Genomic DNA, 22,957 nt, shown 5'->3' with positions numbered 1-22,957 from the left:
CAGAGAATTCCAGTGACTAGTGTCTTGTTCTGGAGAATCCCATGGACAGAGGAGCATGGTGTGCTACAGTTCCTAGGGTCACAAAGAGAACTGGACAAAATTGAAGTGACTTAGCACTCACACACACACACACAGCACAGAGTTTTGCTAAAATGCGTGAGTCACATGGAGTGCTCCCTTCCACAAAACTTGAAGGCGAAGGACATCACACTGTCTGGTAGATAAGGAGGTAAAATCCACACACTATGGTCTCACCCAGTCACCTGAGTGAGTCAACTGAGGAAATTCGTGGAACTCTGTGATCAAAGGGCTTGGAAACACTTACAACTTAGGAGCCCAGAGTGCAGTGTGAAAATGTCTATGTATGATGAGATCTAAACACGTGTACTTACTGTTTTTGGATAAGGATAATGTGAACGGAGGATGCACAGCCATCCTGAAAAACAGAAAAGAAAGACCGAACAGATTATTATGTATTATTTCATTATCCACCAAGGTCTGAGTCTGGGAGTATGGGAGAAAGGTATTTCCCTCTGTGGAAATGGGCAAACCAGATCCCTAGAGCCTGACACACCAGAGTGTTGCAATGAGATAATACTCATTTGCCTTGTTCTGATTGATTCTGCACTTCACAGGGTAGCCTTTGGTTCACAGGATGATGTCAATTTCCAATTTGCCTAAGGTTTATGTTTTTTTCTTTTTTAATTAAAAAGAAGTAAATCTGCATTCTGATGGAATTTCTATAAGAAATGGACCTTAGGGTGTATATGTACCAACTGGCCAATTCAAGTGTTCTATTTTAACTAATAATTGTATTTCTCACTCTAAATTAATTAATTAATTGATATTGCAATTGAAATATACCAATTTCACTTAGCTTTATTAATGGGAGTCTGTCCCTGGAAAATGAATCTTTTCTAAAGACTCTGGCAAGTGAGGTTTAAAACCAAATATCCCCAAATATTCTGGACTTTGGATTCAACGATTTTTAGATTGAACCATAGGAAATTGCTTTTTTTTTTTTTTTTTTTTTTTTACAGTGAATTTATTTCTATTGGCATATAGTTGGTTTACAATGTTAGTTTCAAGTATATAACAGTGATTTGATATTTTTATGGATTATACTCCATTTAAAGTTATTATAAAATATCAACTATATTTATTTTACACCTAGTAGTTTGTTACTCTTAGTCCATTTTTCCTATTTTTGCCCCTGCTCCCACCTCTCGCATCATTGATAACCACTAGTTTTTCTTCATGTCAATGAGTCTGTCTCTGTTCTGTTATATCCATCATTTGTTTGGGGATTCACTCTTCTTTTCAAAGTGTAAATCACAAAATTTCCAGGCTCTATCCCACTTGATTAGTAGGAAATCATGTCTTTTCACCTCTCTGAATATTTCTTGCTTTTTTAGGAATACCTGCAAGTCCTAAAACCTGTACTGATTGTCACTTAACGTCTCTGTCAGCTGTCTTCCTCCCCACCAGCAGATTTCTTTGCCAGTTGCTTTTTGCATGTCCTTAACCAGCAGCACTGTGCTTTGGTAGTTTTCCTATACAGCATCTCTGCAGATCTGGCAGAGGTTTGAAAACAAACCTAGATTACTTCACTAAAGATGTGGGCTTATGAAAAAAGAATAACCACCAAAAAATTTCTTAAAATTGGTCAAAGGTATAACTTTGAGATGAAGGCATTGTTAGAAGTTGTTGAAAACCTAGACCTTAGTAACTCAGCATGTGATCTTATCTGGAAATAGTGTTGTTGTAGATGTAATTAGTTAAGTTAAAATGAAGTTACACATGAGTAGGGTGGGCATCTAACCCAACATGATTGGTCTCCTTATAAAAAGGGGAACTTTGGACAGAAAGCACACACAAGTAGAATGTCAAGTGAAGACTGGAGTTCTGTAAGTTGGGGAACTATTAAGGGAACATTTCATGCAAAGATGGGCATGATAAAGAAGAGAAATTACAAAAACCTAACAGAAGCAGATGAGATTAAGAAGAAGTGGCAAGAATACACAGAAGAACTATACAATAAAGGTCTTAATGACCCAGATAATCATATTGGTTGGTCACTCACCTCACCTAGAATTGGACTTCTTGGAGTGTGAAGTCAAGTGGGCCATAGGAAGAATTACTATGAACAAAGCTAGTGGAGGTGATGGAATTCCAGCTGAGCTATTTAAAATCCTAAAAGATGATGCTATGAAAGTGCTGCACTCAATATGTCAGCAAATTTGGAAAACTCAGCAGGGGCCACAGGACTGGGAAAGGTCAGTTATCATTCCAATCCCAAAGAAGGGCAATGCCAAAAAATGTTCAAACTATCATACAATTGCGCTCATTTCACATGCTAGTAAGGTTATGCTCAAAAACCTCCAACCTAGTCCAGCAGTACATGAACCAAAAATGTGCAAGCTGCGTTTAGAAAAGGCAGAGGAACTAGAGGTCAAATTGCCAACATTTGTTGTATCATATAGAAAGCAAGGGAATTCCAGGAAAACATCTACTTCTGCTTTATTGACTACATGAAAGCCTTTGACTGTGTGCATCACAACAAACTGGAAAATTTCTAAAGAGATGGGAGTATCAGACCACCTTACCCATCTCCTGAGAAACCTGTATGCAGGTAAAGAGGCAACAGTTAGAATTGGACATGGAACAACTGACTAGTTCCAAACTGGGAAGGGAGTATATTAAGACTGCATATTGTCACCCTGTTTATTTAACTTATATGAAGAATACTTCACATGAAATGGCAGGCTGGATGAATCACAAGCTCCTGGAGTCAAGATTGCCAGGAGAAATATCAATAACCTCAGATGTGCAGATGATACTACTCTAATGGCAGAAAGTGAAAAGAAACTAAAGATCCTCTGGATGAGGGTGAGAGACGAGAGTAAAAAAGCTGGCTTAAAACCCAACATTAAAGTAAGATCATGGCATCCTGTCCCATCATTTCATGGCAGATAGAAGTAGGAAAAATAGAAGCAGTGACAGATTCTATTTTTCTGGGCTCCAAAATTACTGTAGATAGTGACTGCAGTCATGAAATCAAAAGATACTTGCTTCTTGGAAGGAAAGCTAAGACAAATCAGGTAGCATATTAAAAAGCAGAAATATCACTTTGCTGAAAAGGTCCATATAGTCAAAGCTCTGCTTTTTCTAGTAATCATATATGGATGTGAGAGTCGGACCATAAAGAAGGCTGAGCGCTGAAGAACTGATGTTTTCAAATTGTGGGGCTGGAGAAGACTCCTGAGAATTTCCTGGGCTGCAAGGAGATCAAACCAATCAATCCTAAAGGAAATCAACACTGAATATTCATTGGAAGGATTGATGCTAAAGCTTCAATACTGTGGCCACCTGATGTGATGAGCTGACTCATTGGAAAGACCCTGATGCTAGGAAAGATTGAAGGCAAAAGAAGAAGAGGGTGGCAGAGGATGAGATGGTTAGATAGCATCACCAACTCAATGGATGTGAATCTGAGCAAACTCCGGGAGATAGTGAAGGGCAGAGGATGCCTGCATGCTGCAGTCCATGGGGTTGCAAAGAGTAGGACACAACTTAGCAGCTGAACAACAGCAAGGAGAGAGGCCTGGAACATATCCTCCCCTAGCATTTTCAGAGGGAGCATGGCCCTGCTGACACCTGATTTTGAACTTCTAGCATACAGAATTGAGAGACAATAAACTTCTCTTGTTTAAACCACTTGGCATGTGGTACTTTGTTACAGCAGCCCTAGTAAACTAATCCAAGTATAGAATGGCTCCTTCAAACTTCAGACTAAACCCCTCCCTGTTGCATCCTAGGCCCTGCCTATTGCCACACTGCAGAGCCAAATCACCTGCAGATAAACCCATAATTCTCTGTAGAAAGATTGCTAAGCTCTCCTTACCTGCTGCCTAGGCCCAGCAAGTAACCTTCTCATATCCCTCTGAAAGATTAAAAAAATATTAAAAGATTAAAAGAAAATATTCTTTCTCTGCAGTTAGCATAAGGTCTGTTTCACAGTCAAGATCAAAACACATTCTGCTGAGATGTAATTCTAATCATGATGAGAGAAATTGTCTCGAAACTCACCATTACAGGGTAATGTTTGGCTTTACCTCTGTGTAACAAAAGAGGCCTATGAAGCTTTTACTCAGCATTAAAAACAAGGACAGTTTTCTTTCCAAGGTTGAATTCTGCTTATCACTTCAGAAAAGAAGTGTGAAATTGTAGCTTGTCTCTAGTCCTTGGGTTTCAGGGTGTTCAACACTCTGTACCATTGTTTAGTTCTGTGAGACTGGTGAACTTACTGTGGACACAGTTTGAATTTTTAGGGAGATGTCACCTCTGGATGTCCCCTGGCTGATGCTGTGTGGGGGATGGCATTCACACCCTACCTGCACCCCAGTAACACTTCTATTCTTATTCTCTCATATGCTCATGGTCCGTCTCAGCAAGCCCAGCCTGAGAGTTTTCTCTGGCCTCAGTATTCTTGGCTGTCTCTCCAGCAAGGATAAAATTCCAGAGAGTTAACAGCCCTGGGAGCAGTCCTCAATCAAAGTAAAATAAGAGATGGTGCATAAATGTCTGTTATGGTCAGTGTCATGGGTTGACTTGCAAAAGATACATTGAAGTCCTAACCCCCAGTACCTGTGAATGTGACCGTATTTTTGGAAATGGGGTCTTTGTAAGTGTAATCAGGTTAACATTAAGTCATATTGGATAAGGGTGGGCTTTAATCCAACCTGACTGGTGTCCTTATAAGAAGAAAAGTTGGCCACAAAAAGATACAGAGGGAAGATGCCATGTGAAGACGGAGGCAGAGAATGAAGTAATATTACCATAAGCCAAAGGATATCTGAGGCTACCAGAAGCTGGAAGAGGCAAGGAAGGATCTTTCTCTAGAGGCTTTGGAAGGATCGTGGCCCTGCCAAGACCCTGATTTCAGCCTTATACCTTCCAGAACTGTGAAAGAATAAATTTATTACAATAGCCCTAGGAAACCAATATGGTCAGCCTGGTTGGATTATAGTGCCAGTTATTAGACACATACTAATTTAAGTGTTGCTGTGAAGGTATTTTGTATAAATAGTCAACTTTAAGAAAAGGAGATTTCCTTTAATAATATGAGTGAATGCCTTAAGAGTAAAAATAGAAGTTTCCTAGAGAGGAAGAGATTCTGTTTCAAACCTGTATCATCTTATACTTCAAAAACAAACATATGAACAAACTCATTGGATCACCAGCTAAAGGCCATGGGGAGGGGAGGTGGAATTGGATAAAGTAAGTCAAAAGGTACTACAAATTTCTAGTTATAAGATAAATAAGTATTAGGGATGCAATGTACAGCATGATAAATATAATTAATACTGTTGTATGTAATATATAAAGGCTGTTAAGGGAATAAAGCACAAGCTGGCATCAAGATTGCCAGGAGAAATATCAATAACCTCAGATACTCAGATGGCAGCACCCTTATGGCAGAAAGCAAAGAAGAACTAAAGAGCCTCTTGATGAAAGTGAAAGAGGAGAGTGAAAAGGCTGGCTTAAAGCTCAACATTCAGAAAACTAAGATCATGGCATCCTGTCCCATCACATCATGGCAAATAGATGGGGAAACAATGAAAACAGTGAGAGACTTTATTTTTAGGGCTCCAAAATCACTGCAGATGGTGACTGCAGCCATGAAATTAAAAGACGCTTACTTCTTGAAAGAAAAACTATGGCCAACCTAGATAGCACATTAAAAAGCAGAGACACTTCTGCCAACAAAGTCCATCTAGTCAAGTTCCAGTAGTCGTGTATGGACAAGAGAGTTGGACTATAAAGAAAGCTGAGCGCTGAAGAATTGATTCTTTTGAACTGTGGTGTTGGGGAAGACTCTTGAAAGTCCCTTGGACAGCAAGGAGATCCAACCAGTCCCTCCTAAAGGAAATCAGTCCTGAATATTCATTGGAAGGACTGATGTTGAAACTGAAACTCCAATACTTTGGCCACCTGATGCAAAGAACGGACTCATTGGAAAAGACCCTTATGCTGGGAAAGATTGAGGGCAGGAGGAGAAGGGGACAGCAGAGGATGAGATGATGGGATGACATCACCAACTCGATGGACATGAGTTTGAGTAAACTCCGGGAGTTGGTGATGGACAGGGAAGCCTGGCATGCTACAGTCCATGGGATCACAAAGAGTCAGACATGACTCAGCAACTGAGCTGAACTAAAGGAGTAAATCTTAAAGTTCTCATCACATAATTTTTTTTCTCTCATTTTTAACTTTGTAGATACAAAATATGAGGTGATGAATGTTAACTGAACTTGTGATAATCATTCCATAATGCATATAAGTCAAATCATTTTCATGTACACCTTAAACTTACACAATGCTGTATGTTAAATTGTATCTCAATAAAACTGGAAGAAAAAAATAATACATCAACCCCTGCCTGAGTTGCCAGCTTACCCTGTTGCCAGCCTCACCAATTTCATGAGGCAATTCCTTAAAATAAATCACACACACACACACACACACAGTATATGTAGACGGTAATCTCACCTAGGGCCACCCAGGTAGCACTAATGGTAAAGAACCTGCCTGCCAATGGAGTAAACATAAGAGACACAAGTTTGATCCCTGGGTTGGAAGATCCCCCGGAGGAGGGCATGGCAATCCACTCTAGTATTCTTGCCTGGTGAATCTCATGGACAGAGGAGCGTGGCAGGGTACAACTTTACAGGGTTGCAAAGCATTGGACCCAATTGAAGTGACTTAGCACGCACACATTCTCACCCTGATATGACCCTGTCTGCTTGAGTGTGAGCAGGATCTGACACTTATGGCTAACAGAGGTGATGGTATATATGTCATTACATACATATTATATGTATATATTATACATGTTGTTTGCTCAGTTGTGTCTGACTCTTTTTGTGACCCCATGGACTGTAGCCCACCTGGCTCCTCTGTCCATGAAATTCTCCAGGCAAGAATACTGAAGTGGGTTGCCATTTCCTTCTCCAGGGGATCCTCACAACCCATGAATTGAACCCAAGTCTCCTGCATTGCAGGCTGATTCTTTTCTATCTGAGCCACCAGAGAAGCCCATATGTTATACATGCACACTATTATATTACATAAGATTACAGTCTTATTGAGAGTCTCTTGCTGGCTTTGAGGAAGCAAATGGCTGTGATAGTAAAGCCCACCTAGCAAAAAAGTGAGGGCAACCTTTGACCTAGATCCAATAAGAAACGGAGGCCCTCAGTCTGCCAGCCTACAAGGAACTGAGTGCTGCCAACAACCATGTTAGACAGGAAGTGGGGACTCCCTCAGCTGAACCCTAAAGGAATGAAATTGCAGCCCCAGACAACACTTTGAGTGCAGTCTTTGAGACCCAGAGCATGTTGTTTAAAAATTTTAAACTATTATGGTGACAACAGATTGGTTCCAAATAGGAAAAGGAGTACGTCAAGGCTGTGTATTGTCACCCTGCCTGCTTATTTAACTTCTATGCAGAGTACATCATGAGAAATGCTGGGCTGGAAGAAGCACAAGCTGGAATCAAGATTGCCAGGAGAAACATCAATAACCTCAGATAGGCAGATGACACCACCCTTATGGCAGAAAGTGAAGAGGAACTAAAAAGCCTCTTGATGAAAGTGAAAGTGGAGAGTGAAAAAGTTGGCTTAAAACTCAACATTCAGAAAACGAAGATCACGGCATCTGGTCCCATCACTTCATGGGAAATAGATGGGGAAACAGTGGAAACAGTGTCAGACTTTATTTTTGGGGCTCCAAAATCACTGCAGATGGTGACTGCAGCCATGAAATTAAAAGACACTTACTCCTTGGAAGGAAAGTTATGACCAAGCTAGCCAGCATTTTAAAAAGCAGAGACATTACTCTGTCAACAAAGGTCTGTCTAGTCAAGGCTATGGTTTTTCCAGTGGTCATGTATGGATGTGAGAGTTGGACTTTGAAGAAAGCTGAGCCCCGAAGAATTGATGCTTTTGAACTGTGGTGTTGGAGAAGACTCTTGAGAGTCCCTTGGACTGCAAGGAGATCCAACCAGTTCATACTAAAGGATATCAGTCCTGGGTGTTCTTTGGAAGGAATGATGCTAAAGCTGAAACTCCAGTACTTTGGCCACCTCATGTGAAGAGTTGACTCATTGGAAAAGACTCCGATGCTGGGAGGGATTGAGGGCAGGAGGAGAAGGGGACAACAGAGGATGAGATGGCTGGATGGCATCACCGACTTGATGGATGTGAGTCTGAGTGAACTCCAGGAGTTGGTGATGAACAGGGAGGCCTTGCGTGCTGTGATTCATGGGGTCGCAGAGAGTTGGACATGACTGAGCGACTGAACTGACTGATGGTGACGCACTAAATGAAAAAAACGAAGAGAGACTAGAACTTGGTCCATTAGAGTCCAAGTTCAAAGATCTTTGTTCTGTCCTTCTTTTGATCACATGAACACTTATGCTGCATACAAACCTCTGGTGCCAAGGAAAGGCTCCAACAAGAGTGGGCATGTACGTGTGACCGTAGGTGTATGCGTGTCTGTCTTTTGTGATTTGTAAGAATTTGACTTACACATCTGCACTTCCACTCATCCACCAAATCCCTATTTCCAGTTCAGAGCAACTTGGCAGTAATAAGTATCACAGATAATCATTTCATGTGAGGAAGTAGAGAGTGATTTTAACTGTTAGCACTCAGGAAATTCTGCCCTCCTGGCCTCCTGCTTCCTGACTGACATTGATTTGACTGGAAAACTGCAGAGACACGGCTGTTTCACCTCCATTTAAAGTAATTTGAATTAGTGAGAGAATGTCTAAGTGTGATACCTATTACTAGTTTTCAAAATTATCATGTACTTCTGGGAAGGGGTAAAGGGGAAACCCATATTGACCTCTGGCAGGCCAGATTATGTTAGCAAATAACCACTGAGCTCAAGGATACCACTTCCAGTAAGTTTTGCCATTTATTTTCTGTAAAAGTATGATTCTTTATCTTGACACTGCTATATAACTATGGTGCTGGGAAAATGTGTGAGATCTGAAGTCAGAAAACTCAGTAGCATGTACCCATCAACTTGCCCTGAATTGGAAAAGCAACCTAAAATCCAGGACATGCTCCGCTCCCAGGAAAGCTTCAACATCACTAAATACAGTGAACTATAGCATCCAATTTGTACAAAATTCCAGAGAGAAAAATGGATGAACCCACTGTCCATGGCTGCTATGGCTGTAAATCAGTATTCTTGTGGCTGAAAACCTTGGGAAGGCCTGCATGCCCCCATTCCATAATATTTAAAACTTCCTAAGTTTATTTTAAAATAATTTTTACTTCATGCAATTTCATCTAGCTGTGTCTGCATCTTTCTGTCAGTCTTGTCACCTTGATGTTGATATCACATGATGAAGATATACAGGGCAGTGGCAACAGAGTTGGGGTTGGGTGTGGGCATATGGGAAAGAATAAACTGATGTGCTCACAGGGTTTGTGCTTTCTATCTAACTATAAAATTACAGGTGATTTTTATCTTCTTTTTGTTTTTTTGACTTCATGAATTTTCTAAAATTTGTATTATTTGAATAGTTTTAAAATTAATTTAAAGGCAACTTTAAAATAACATGGACAGATGGTACAACAACTATACTTGAAAAAAACAATATGGATAGAAGGACTCCCACTTTGATTTGGTATCTATATATACCACTTATAAACCAATTATTAATAGTTGTGCTTGTTATCTTTGGTTGGTAAGATAATTTTTTTGCTTATAGGCATTTTAAAATGTATAATCAAAATAATACCAACACTTAAAATTTTAAGAGTATCCTCATACTTGAAATATTAGGAATCACAGTGTAGGCTCCAGTCACTCAAAGGATACATCACAGAGCAGCAGTGTCTGTCGCCATCACAGGGGCAGTACAGAAACTCAGGCTTCACCCCAGATTTGCTTATTCAGGATCTGCCTTTCAGTAAGATCTTGGGGACTTTGTATGGGCATTAAAGTTTCACAAGTCCTTGTGTGGCTGATAATTCACTCTGCAGAGACTTTTTTCACCCATATTATCAAGGCATTATCATTCCTCTTTTAAATATTCTGAATGGCAATAAATGATGCTATAACTGTAAGTGACTCAAGTTCAACGATGGACACTTGGTTACTCCAGGGAATTGTGAACAGGATTCTCTGTGATATTTGATAAAAAACATATATCCTTTAGAAGAGCATACATAACTTATTTGGAGGATGGAGTAGACAGAGGGGAGTCTGGGGCAAGTGTAAGGAAGAAGAAACTTGGACTATAGTAATTCTCATTGCTAGTGGAAATAGGAAGTACTATGAAATAGATACATCATGATGGGGTGAAGAGGCAGTTATTTTTTTTAGTCAGTTTTTTTTTAGTCAATTTTATACCACTGATTATCTTATTATGAAAGGATTTTTTGTATAACTTATATCTGTATGTAGCTTTAGATTTTATAAATAATTTTACCTTTACCACTACCCAATAATGATGAGGATTACTGTGATTTAGAGAAGTTGTTGTTGTTCAGTTACTTAATCATTTCGTGTCTGACTTTTTGCAACCCTATGGACTATAGCTTGCCAGGCTCCTCTGTCCTCCAATATTTCCCAGAGTTTGCTCAAATTCATATCCATTGAGTCAGTGATGCTATCGAACCATCTCATCTTCTGCCACACCCTTCTGCCTTCAATCTTTCCCAGCATCAGGTGGCCAAAGTATTGGAGCTTCAGTTTCAGTGTCAGTTCTTCCATTGAATATTCAGGGTGGATTTCCTATAGGAATGACTGGTTTGTTTTTCTTATAGTCCAAGGGACTCTGAAGAGTCTTCTCCAGCACCCCAGTTCAAAAGCATCAATTCTTGGTGCTCAGCCTTCCTTATGGTCTAACTCTCAAACCCATAAATGACTACTGGAAAAACCATAGCTTTGACTATACAGAAATTTGTCAGCAAAGTGATGTCTCTGTTTTTAAATACTCTGTCTATCTTTGTCATAGCTTTTCTTCCAAGGAGCAAGCATCTTTTAATTTCATGACTGCAGTCACTGTCCACAGTGATTTTGGAGCCTAAGAAAAGAAAATCTGTCACTGTTTCTATTCTTTCGCTCTCTATTCACCATGAAGTGATGAGACCAGATATCATGATCTTAGATTTTTTAATGTTGAGTTTTAAGTCAGTTTTTTCACTCACCTCTTTCACCCTCATCCAGAGGCTCTTTAGCTCCTCTTCACTTTCTGCCACTAGAGTGGTATCATCTGCATATCTGAGGCTGTTGATATTTCTCCTGGGGATCTTGTTTCTAGCTTGTGATTCATCTAGCCTGGCATTTTACATGATATATTCTGCATATAAGTTAAATGAAAAGGGTGACAATATACAGCCTTGTACTCCTTTCACAATTTTGAAATAGTCGGTTGTTCCACCTCCTGTTCTGCTTCTTCTTGACCCCATACAGGTTTCTCAGGAGATAGGTAATGTGGTCTGATACTCCCATCTCTTTAAGGATTTCCCAGTTTGTTGTGATCCACACAGTCAAAAGCTTTAGCTTCAAGGAAACAGATGTTTTTCTGGGACTCCCTCACTTTCTCTATGGTCTAATGAACATTGACAATTCAATCTCTTGTTCCTCTGTTTCTTTGAAACCTAGCTTGTACATCTGGAAATTCTCAGTTCACATTCATCAGACTTTACTTTCCAACCGAGGCACATCCATGGCTAAGCATCGTTACTGCTTTGGTCTAGCTGCTTCCATCTTACTGGAGCTGTTAATTATTGTGCTCTTCTCTTCTCCAGCAGCATATTGGACAGCCTCCAACCTGGTGGTGGTGGGGTGCGGCTCATCTTTCACCATCATATCTTTTTGCGTTTTCTTACTATCTGTGGGGTTCTCCAGGCAAATTACTGAAGTGGGTTGCATTTTCCTTCTCCAGTGGACCACGTTTTGTCAAAACTCTTCACTATGACCCATCTGTCTTGGGTGGCCCTACATGGCATGGCTCATAGCTTCATTGAGTTACACAAGCCCTTTCACCACAAGACTATGATCCATGAAGGAGTCCAAGAAGTTAATATCTGGCTAAACCTTGGTGAGCTAATCAGTGAAGAGACTATGAGTCAAAGCTTCCTTCTGCACTAATAGCCAAGATGGAGCCAGGAAGAACCCTTCTTATGACTTCTTCTCTCAGGGTCTCCATCTCTGGTTTCAATCCCATTCACCTACCCATGTGTCCATCTCTCCTGCCTAAGCTCAGGACTGTGAGGGCTCCAGGCAATAGTACAGAAACACGACATGCATCCTTACCAACAAGGAGCTCACACTCTAGAGAGACTCTCTTTCCCATGTTTTATATTTTTAATTCAATATGCCAAGTAGTCATGTTATCACTCTTATGAACATGATATACCCCGTACTGCATGAGGGTTCCTTCTGGGAATCACTTTTCCTTAACCACTGCTCAAGTACGTATTTTGTGATGGGTCCAGTGTTCACTCAGTCGTGTCCGACTCTTTGTGACACCATGGACAGTAACCCACCAGTCTCCTCTGTTCATGGGATTCTAGAGGCAAGAATACTGGAGTGGGTTTCCATTTCCTCCTCCAGGGGATCTTCTTGACCCAGGGATTGAATCTATGTCTCCTGTGTCTCCTGCACTGCAGGCAGATTCTTTACTGCTGAGCCATCAGGAAAGATTTGATGGGCTCAGCTGCTGCTGCTGCTGCTAAGTCGCTTCAGTCGTGTCCAAGACAGCACTGTCCCTGGGATTCTCCGGGCAAGAACGCTGGAGTGGGTTGCATTTCCTTCTCCAATGCATGAAGGTAAAAAGTGAAAGTGAAGTCACTCAGTCGTGTCCAACTCTGAGCGAACCCATGGACTGCAGCCCACCAGGCTCGTCTGTCCATGGGATTTACCAGGTAAGAGTACTGGAGTGGGGTGCCATTGCCTTCTCCTGTTAATATAAGTGAGTCTATTTTCACTAGAACACTTACTCCCTTTTAATTGTTATATTAACACTTATCCACAGAAAGCAAGAATAATGTTTCTCAGACTAACAATCCCAGACCATTTCACCATTTCAAATGGAAATCCCTGCTGATTAAGTGGCGTGTCCCTGTTCAGAAGGGCTGCACACTACAGAGCAGGGAACGATGCTAGTCTGCTAGCACTGCTGTTGCCAGTGAGAAATGGCTGCTTGGTATTGCCATCACAGCAGCATGTTTTACTGCTATGCCTACTTGCTACTTGGTTGCTGAACTCACTCAGATCACTGAAAGATTTTAGTGAAAACAGCAGCAACAACAAAAACAGTGCCTTTAATAATGAATGCTCTAATGAAAATAACAGCTTTAGTTTTCATGAATGTTAGTTAGAAAGTATTACTAAAATGTTGCCTCAGAACTAAAGCACTTTACAGACATAGAAGTTTTTCCAACATCCTTCTCATGCATTTAACTCATCCTGGGTGGTGGCCCCAGGTATGAGCTTTATAGGTAGCAAAGCAGTGGTTGAGAGTGTGGAGTCTGCAACTGTATTTCCTGAAGTTGAGTTGAGATTCTGCCAAGTGTTAGCTGTGTGCTCACAGGCAAGTTTAATCTCACTGTGACTCAGCTCACTTACTGTAAAATGGGAATAATAATAGGATCTCATAGCATTGCCATGAGCACTAAAGGAGGTCATAGGTCATCAGGGCTTGGGGTAATGCCTAGCATATACTAACACCATATATGCATTAGCTATTGTCAGGTTGTACCTTTTCTAGAACTGGAGTCCAAGCGTCTTCCCTCAGTAGGAGGAAAATATTTTCATGCTATCATATGACAATACATGTCTTTACTCCTACAGAAAAAGGTGACACAGTAGAAACAGTACTGAACAAGGAATTAGGATGTGTTGGAGGTACTATTTCCCTTAATTAGCTTGGAGATCTTGGGTAAATTTCATAGCCTTTCTGAGACACAGTTGCTTGTACGGAGAAAACAAAAAAGAGGTTAGAGTAGGTAATCTCAAAACTCCCTTTCAGTTTTAAGTTTCAGTGATTTTTTATTTATGGTTCTATTTAGTATGAGAGAGGGAGGGTTAGTATGACTTATAATAGCTAATAATTACATGTATAGTAGAATAATTGCTATTTGAAACTGAAAGAAAAACCACTTTAAACCGACTTATCTAACAGCTAAGAGTTATTCTTTACCAAAGTCTATTCCGATTATTTGGTGCTTAGATCACTAAGCAGAGTCTACTTGATTAGAGCTAACTGGCTCTCATAAAACTCACTCCAGGGAATGGATATCTGTGTGCTGAACCACACTTCCAGGAAAATGTCTAAAATAAGTTGAGGAATCTGACCCTGAAACTCCAGGCCAGCACTGTAACAATTTCACGGCTCTGGGGTCCAGTTACAGGCCAGAGCAGTCTATCTATGGGAGAATAAATCATGGCCAAATTGCATTCTCCTCCTGGAGAAAGGGGACTAGAACTCAGACAACTGGCTGCTCAGGAGTTCTTGAAGACCAACTGAGCCCCCACGTGGTGTATTCGTCACGCTTTCGTTTGTGGGACCATGCATTATGCATGTAAATCTAATAAAATCACTCCTGACTTATATCAGGGCAGAAAGTCTTAAAATACTGCCATCCATGAGTTATAATAGTAATGGAGGGTAAAAAACCATAACCAAGCTAAATATGAAATACAAGAGGTTATATTTGTGATGTTGATATGGTTCCTGGGCCTCCTGGTGCATTTAGCTAAGGATACCAGCTCATCTGGAATGCTTTGTGATATCTGAATGGGAGATAGCCTACTGACATTTGAGGAGAAACTATCATAGTTTATAATTTTCACAGACCACCCTCCCTCCAACCCCACATAACTCCATATAAAACAGTGGGAAAATAACAAACCTTAAACCTCAAACAAAATTGAGATGTGATGCTAAATGACCAGAACAGCAAAATTACAAATTAGAACATTGGCTATTCTTGAAAAAATCTTAACTGTGAATGCTAACTGTCCTTCATGTAATTACTTTAACACAGAAGATTTTGCTGATAGTAAGGACGTGGAACAACAGACTGGCTCCAATAGGAAAAGGAGTACATCAGGGCTGTATATTGTCACCTTGGGTATTTAACTTATATGCAGAGTACATTATGAGAAACACTCGGCTGGAGGAAGCACAAGCTAGAATCAAGACGGCCGGGAGAAATATCAATAACCTCAGATATGCAGATGACACCAACCTTATGGCAGAAAGTGAAGAAGAACTAAGGAGCCTCTTGATGAAAGTGAAAGAGGAGAGTGAAGAAGTTGGCCTAAAGCTCAACATTCAGAAAACTAAGATCATGGCATCTGGTCCCATCACTTCATGGGAAATAGACGGGGAAACAGTGGAAACAGTGTCAGACTTTATTTTTGGGGGCTCCAAAATCACTGCAGATGGTGATTGCAGCCATGAAATTAAAAGATGCTTACTACTTGGAAGGAAAGTTATGACCAAGCTAGCCAGCATGTTAAAAAGCAGAGACATTACTTTGCCAACAAAGGTCCATCTAGACAAAGCTATGATTTTTCCAGTAGTCATGTAAGGATGTGAGATTTGGAGTATAAAGAAAGCTGAGCACCGAAGAATTGATGCTTTTGAACTGTGGTGTTAGAGAAGACTCTTGAGAGCCCCTTGGTTTGCAAGGAGATCCAACCAGTCCATCCTAAAGGAGATCAGTCCTGGGAGTTCATTGGAAGGACTGATGTTGAAGCTGAGACTCTAATACTTTGGCCACCTGATGCGAAGCACTGACTCATTTGAAAAGACCCTGGTGCTAAGAAAGATTGAGGGCAGGAGGAGAAGGGGACGACAGAGGATGAGATGGTTGGATGGCATCACCAACTCAATAGACATGAATTTGGGTGAACTCCGGCAGTTGGTGATGGACAGGGAGGCCTGGCATGCTTCGGTTCATTTGGTTGCAAAGAGTCAGACACGACTGAGCGACTGAACTCAACTGAGCTGAACTGAAGGAAAAAAAAAAATAAGAATAGCTGGGGAAAGTTCTACGGTCACACTGTCCAAGATTCTAGCTCTGTGTGCTGTCCAGTTCGGTAGTCACTATGGCTATAAAACACCCAGATTGAGGTGTTGGCCAGGTTGATTGAGAAACAGCATTTTAAATTTTGTATTAATTTTAACTAATTTAAATACTGTGAGCAGTGATTACCATTTTGGACAGTGTAACTACAGATCCTACAATTTAGGAAACTTGAATTGTTATCATCTAGTAAATAACTCTAACTCAAGGCCACTGCCATTGTTTCCACTGACTTCTCTCAAAACCACTTGAGAAAGAAACTTACATTCTAATTTTCAAATTTGGTATTGAACAGTCTTATGCAAATCTAGCTCCAAGGAATGCTATAAGATAGATGATGTCTCTGTTGTTTTTTTCCCTGTGCCTTTTCTTAACCATCAATTATCTCCTCTAATGCCTCTTACCTTTTCTAACCATTGAATACTATGTCAAGTCACATCTCCTCTATATTTTGCTCTACTGATTATAAACTGTTAATTTATAACATCCCGTAGAGGAATTTTCATTGCAATATATGACTGCTGAAGACATATGTCTTTGAATCCCAAAATCAATGCTTTTTAGTCTGAGCTGAGAAACTCTAGCACTGGAGCCATCTGGGAATTGGGGGAATTTTATGTTCAAAATTTGGATTCCTGGCCCCTACCCCAGACACTGCCAAAATCTCAAGGAAAGGGAAAAAAGAATCTTCTAAGGACCAGCAGACCCTAGAAGCACAGATCTTCCAGGTAAGCACAGACCCTGGAAGCAGGATGGCTTCATCTGAATTCTAGTTATAGGCTTTACAAAGTGTTAAGCTTTGAGCAATTGACAAAATCTCTTTGTAGTTCCACATTCTTTCCTGTGAAATGGCATAACCATAATATTTACTTTGGGGTTGTTCTGAGGAAAAGATCAGTTGATACATGTGAGGTGCTTAATTCCTGGTATATATTAAATACTGCATTAACTATCGTTCCTATTACCTTTAGTAAGCAACCTAAATGAGTCGTATACTCACTGAAGTTTGAGAATTCCAGTCCAAGGAAAACAGTGAAAACAGTAGAAGTATAGGGAGCCCAGACTGTGTAGGAGGTGCTCCTGTCTTGTCTTTCTGAGTTTTCAGCTATAAAATACGATGGTGACATTTGCTCAGAGTTAAATGGATATAGAAAACAAATGTGAAAGCCTTTTATAGTTTATGTAAGGCTGCACTATGGTTTACATTTGAGAATACCAGATTGGGGTTTTAAAGCAATGAGATGATTGCTGCTGCTACTGCTAAGTCTCTTCAGTCCTGTTGGACTCTCTGTGACGCCATAGACAGCAGCCCACCAGGCTCCCCCGTCCCTGGGATTCTCCAGGCAAGAACACTGGAGTGGGTTGCCATTTCCTTCTCCAATGCATGAAAGTGAAAAGTGAAAGTGAAGTCGCTCAGTCGTGTCTGACTCTTTGCGACCCCATGGACTGCAGCCTACCAGGCTCCTCTGTCCATGGGATTTTCCAGGCAAGAGTACTGGAGTGGGTGGCCATTGCCTTAGGGGCTATCAAACAGAGAGAGTGTCATATGGGGGAACTGCAACAAGGAAGAATCAAATTCCTGTGTATAAGAGGGAAATGGTACATCCCCATGTGAGTACAATTGACAAACAATTGTGCTTGTAATACACAAAGACTTTCATTGGAACCACAGCACATGCCTGGGTTATGCAGCCTTTCATTTCACAAGTCACATACACCTCATAACAGGGACAGGCCTTTTCCCTTGTCAGCAAGCTGGAGTGAAAGCTTTGCTGATCACCATCCTGCCAGCTAAAAAATGGATCTCGCCATCAATTTATTCTGGAAGTGAGAAGCTTTTTGCCTTTAGGAGAGATTATAAAATGGAGTCGTTTTACTCCTGACACCTTCAAAGTCAGTTACTCCTTTTGGGACAACTCAAGATCCACGCTCTCTGCCTTTGGCAAGAAAACATTTTCTACAAGCTACTGGCTAACACCTCACAGAGGGGTTTTATTTAAGGTCCATGTGGGACTAGAAACCCAAAGGCAGTAAATTGATACTTTCTTTCTAGAGAACAAAAACATCTCAGGTCTGAAATGGAGATATTTAACATTTTTTCAGTATTATAAATCACAATTGTTTTAAATGGATAATTGAATCTGGAGTAGTGTATATGGCAAATTCTGACAATTTCTACTCTCTCATTTTCTGAAATAGATTCATAAATTAGCTCATCTCTCATTTTACTTAGAAAGCATATTGTACTCTAACTTTGATAAGATATACATTTTTAAAGTCTTATATGTCTGCTGCTACTGCTAAGTCACTTCAGTCATGTTCGACTCTGTGTGACCCCATAGACGGCAGCCCACCAGGCTCCCCCATCCCTGGGATTCTCCAGGCAAGAACACTGCAGTGGGTTGCCATTTCCTTCTCCAATGCATGAAAGTGAAAGTGAAGTTACTAGTCATGTCTGACCCTCAGCGACCCCGTGGACTGCAGCCTTCCAGGCTCCTCCGTCCATGGGATTTTCCAGGCAGGAGTACTGGAGTGGGATGCCATTGCCTTCTCCCTTATATGTCTACCATACCAGTATTTTTTTCTATGAAATATTTTTATGGTTTAGAGCATACTTCTGAAGACCAAAGTGAGTAAGTATTAGTCACTCAGTTGTGTTCAACTCTGCGACCCCATGGACTACAGCCCACCAGCCTACTTTGACCATGGAATTCTCCATGCAAGAATACTGGAATAGGTAGCCATTCCTGTCTTCCAGGGGATCTTCCTGACCCAGGGATTGAACCTGAGTCTTTTGCATTACAGGCAGGTTTGTTATCATCTGAGCCACCAGGGAAGCCCCAGAAGAGCAGAGGTTTATCTAATTTCCCAATTTATTTGTTTCCAGAGGCTAATTCAGTACAGGCTTTCCTGGAGCATGGATCATCTAGGTGCTGTAAAAGGGTTTTGGAAAAATCTAATAGGGGTGCCCCTGGTACAAAGGGGCCCTGAGAGGTCTGGTCAACTCTAAAGTTGAGCCAAGTTGAGCCTTTGGCATCTTGGAAAGATTATTATCTGAGACTTATCATAGAGTATCCTATTAAGCCAGAAAGAATTGCTAGAAGTTTGTTCAACAGGCCTCATCCTCCTGAGGACCCATGAATGGACAAGCCACCAGATTCTGGTGGGAATGAATAGGGTCACTGCTGGGGCTGTTCCCCAGCTGCACAGGTGTTAGGACATAGAGAGCTGCCACTGAAGACAGTGCCACTTAGCTACTTTTGTTCATAACAGTTTGATATGGTCTTTTTTTTTTTTCCAATTTGCAATTTCCAACTTCAATCATTTGAGCACTAAAATAAATGAACATAATTATACAAACTATCAAGAGGAAAATTTTTTATTTAACCCTCATCTCTCCATTCCTATCATGTTTTCAGACTAATATTCTCCACTGCTCCAAGAAAAGAAATATCAGCATCAAACATGAAGAGAAATAAAAAATATTAATTCTTGGCTTTTGAGCTTTTGTTGGTTCAGTCTAAGTAATATGAGGGTCACTTAAGAAAATTTCAGAGGTAAATTGTTCAACATCATTGTTGTGTGTTACTGGTTAACTTGGGCACCTAAGCCCTCATGTAAATTTTGACTTCACTTAAAGTGGTTCTTCACCTGTGGGAGTTCATGGATACCTTTGAGAATCTAAAGAAAGCAATGGACTCAGTACCTCATTAAAAAATATTTTGTATGCACAAACACAAGATTTTTTACACACTTTGAGAAGGTTCCTGGACACCATGAAGAACAAACCAAAATAATTTAAACCAAAATGCTTAATTACAATACAGCATAAAAGACTTTAGAGTCTGATGACCTAAATTTGTACCTTGACTCTGTTATTGCCTATGTGAAGTATCTTATCTAGACTTCAATTCTCTCATCTGTTAAATGGAGATGATAAAAACAGCTACTTCCTAGAATGTTTGTGAAGATGAGATGTTGTATAGAAAACCAACTCCCACAGGCATAGCACATAGAGCACACTCAATCAAAGCTGGCACTATTTGAAAATCCATAACCTGAAAACAAATATGGATGGGATTCAACAAAACTTAGCATTAGCCTAGATGTTAACATTCTGCTGTCGTCTTTTCCCAGAAGTTAGAGGTAAAACAAAGTGAATATAAAGAAAAAAAAATAGACAAAGACAGAGAGAAGCACTTGAAAAATGGAAAACATGAGGCTGAATTAAAGGTACTACGGTAGAGGAATAAGATGAGGAGGGTTTTTAAGCTGTATTTTTGTTTACTTTTATCCTTTTTTTTTATTGAGTGAAAGGGTCTTTAAATTCTATAGTGTTTTACAATTTTCAAAAATTTCATACACATGATCCCATAATGACCCCTTCCCACCCTGTACCCCTATATTGCCCCTCCTCCCTTCCCTTGTCCCAGTGGTAATCACTAATTTGTATTCTCTGTATCTGTGAGTCTGTTAAGCTGTATTTTTTGAAAATTATGCTGGTCACATGATAACTCACGGAACCAAAAAACCAACACTGCCTACCCAGTGTCACTGGATCAGCAGATAACAGCTAGGCTACGCAAGAGATGGATAACAAAAGGACTGGTGATTATGGCAAACCCCACAGCATCACCAAACCCATCCCCAGCATTAACCAATGACAACCAAGCAGTCAAGATCATCTGGTGAGGAGAGAGCAAAGGATGGCCAAGCTAGACAGTAACATCGTGGGCTCTCTGCCCAGAAGCATCATCCTGCCACCCATCCTCAGTCCCCAAGAGCAGCACAAGCTAGAACCTGGGTCTCCCTATTTGCAAAACCAGCCAGAGAGAAACAAGTTCAAAGGCAAGAATAACTAGACATCCAAGGAGCGTAACCACTACTAAACAAAGGCAACAAACCCAACTGCAAATACTAGGTGAACCAGTTATTATTTATTTGCTTGCTTATTATCTTATATGTTATTCAAAATAAAACTAATGAAAATTTTCAATGAATTAAGAGAGAGTAAGTTGGAATATGAAGAAGAACAAGCATTTATAAACAAGAACTAGGCAGGTGTACTTGGTATGGAAAATATGAGTTTAAATGAATTATTAATGCAGTGGATAAATAACTAAAAGGATACAGGATAAGAATGAAATAGGGTATCAGAAAGTGGCATTATGATATTTTACAAAACAAAACAAAACAAAAAAACAACACTTGAAGAAAGAGAAATGGGAAACAAGTCAAGAGGTATGGAATCAGCAACAGAAATGTTGATACATATAAAAAAGAAGTCCTATTTGGAGAGAAAAAAATGTATATAGACACAGAAAGTGAAAGTGAAGTCACTCAGTCTTGACTCTGCGACCCCATGGACCGTAGCCTACCAGGCTCCTCCGTTCATGGGATTTTCCAGGCAAGGGTACTGGAGTGGGGTGCCATTTCACAGAAGAGGAGCTATTTCAAGCAATGATGCCCAAGAATTTCCCTAACTGAAAGAGGATAGAAAACTTCAGATTGAAAGGGTTGCAGAATGATAAAGCATGAAAAATAAGAAACTTGAGTCCGAGAAACATTATGGTAAAATGTATGGACAGAGAAACAAAGAGAAAAAATTGGTCTCTAGAGAGGAGTGGACCACTACACAGGGAAAAAGTCAGACTTTATAAAAGTATACTTCAGTGTAGAATAGAGTAGAATAACATTTTCCAAAGGTTTAAGGAAATAGCTTTTTTATTTTAAATAACAATCAAAATGTAGCTATATGCTGCCATATAATGGTCCTTAAGAGACACATTTAAAATTATATTTCTGAAGAAGAACTTGGAAAACTCATACTAAAATTTATATGGAAGAATAAAAGTCCATAAATAGCTAAGTCAGATTTGAAAAGAAAATAAAAGGTGCTTAAAAGTGTGCGAGGAGAGGGACTTTCCCTAGTAGATATTAAGACAGATCCAAAGCTATAGGGATAGAAAATTCAATACAATATTAACTCCAGAAATGAAAAGCAAACAAATGGGTGAGAATATAAATTGGAAGTAAAATGTAACATTACACAGAAACTGAGAAAAGGATTTATAATTGGTATTCAGAAAATAGGTTCACTATATGAAGGAAAATAAAACTAAGCTTAAACGTTATCATAGCATAGACAACAGATAGATTAAAAATGTGTTAAAAATAAAAAGACTTTAACAAATGTTGAAAAAAATTTTATGATCTAGGCATAGAAAAAACTTCTTAAATAAAACCCCAAACACACAATCAGGGAATAAATAAATTAAAAATGGGTTTTATTACATTAAAATTAAGCATTTCTAAATAAATTAAAAAAATATTTCTATCTAATGAAGAACAACATAAAAAAGCCAACAGACAGATGGCATACTAAGAAAGTATTTATAAATTGACAAGAAAAAGACAGAAATTTCAATAGAAAACAATGGGCAAGATCAATAAATAAGCAACTATAGACAAAAAATGCAATGGCCAAGAAGAACATCGTGAACAAATGCTCAATGCTACTATTAATCAGAAAAAGGCAAAATTAGACAATAATGAGATATCACTTTACAGCAGTCAGAAAGGCAAAAATAAAAGCATTTAATAATGAATGTTGACAAAGATGAGAAAAAGAAACTCTCACATACTGCTGTTAAGAATATTATAATGTGCTATAGATATTTCTGAAAGAAAATCCCATGGATGGAGGAGCCTAGTAGGCTGCAGTCCATGGGGTCGCTAAGAGTCGGACACGACTGAGTGAATTCAGTTTCCCTTTTCACTTTCATGCATTGGAGAAGGAAATGGAAACCCACTCCAGTGTTCTTGCCTGGAGA

The 22,957-nt window shown here is 39.8% G+C and overlaps 1 long non-coding RNA gene across 2 annotated transcripts in view; it reads left to right on the top strand.

Moving 5' to 3' along the window:
• The first annotated feature begins 12,792 nt into the window (after positions 1-12,792).
• The window catches only part of LOC138990409 (uncharacterized), a 28,548-nt gene continuing 18,383 nt past the window's right edge, over positions 12,793-22,957 (top strand). For both annotated transcript variants that reach the window (XR_011466503.1, XR_011466502.1), the window contains exon 1: positions 12,793-12,953. This is a non-coding gene — a long non-coding RNA (uncharacterized lncRNA). The remainder of the gene's footprint in view (positions 12,954-22,957) is intronic.

The sequence above is a fragment of the Bos mutus genome, chromosome 2, assembly GCF_027580195.1.
Source record: "Bos mutus isolate GX-2022 chromosome 2, NWIPB_WYAK_1.1, whole genome shotgun sequence".
Classification (NCBI taxonomy): Eukaryota; Metazoa; Chordata; class Mammalia; order Artiodactyla; family Bovidae; genus Bos; species Bos mutus.
This window is presented reverse-complemented; position numbering and strand designations above follow the sequence as displayed.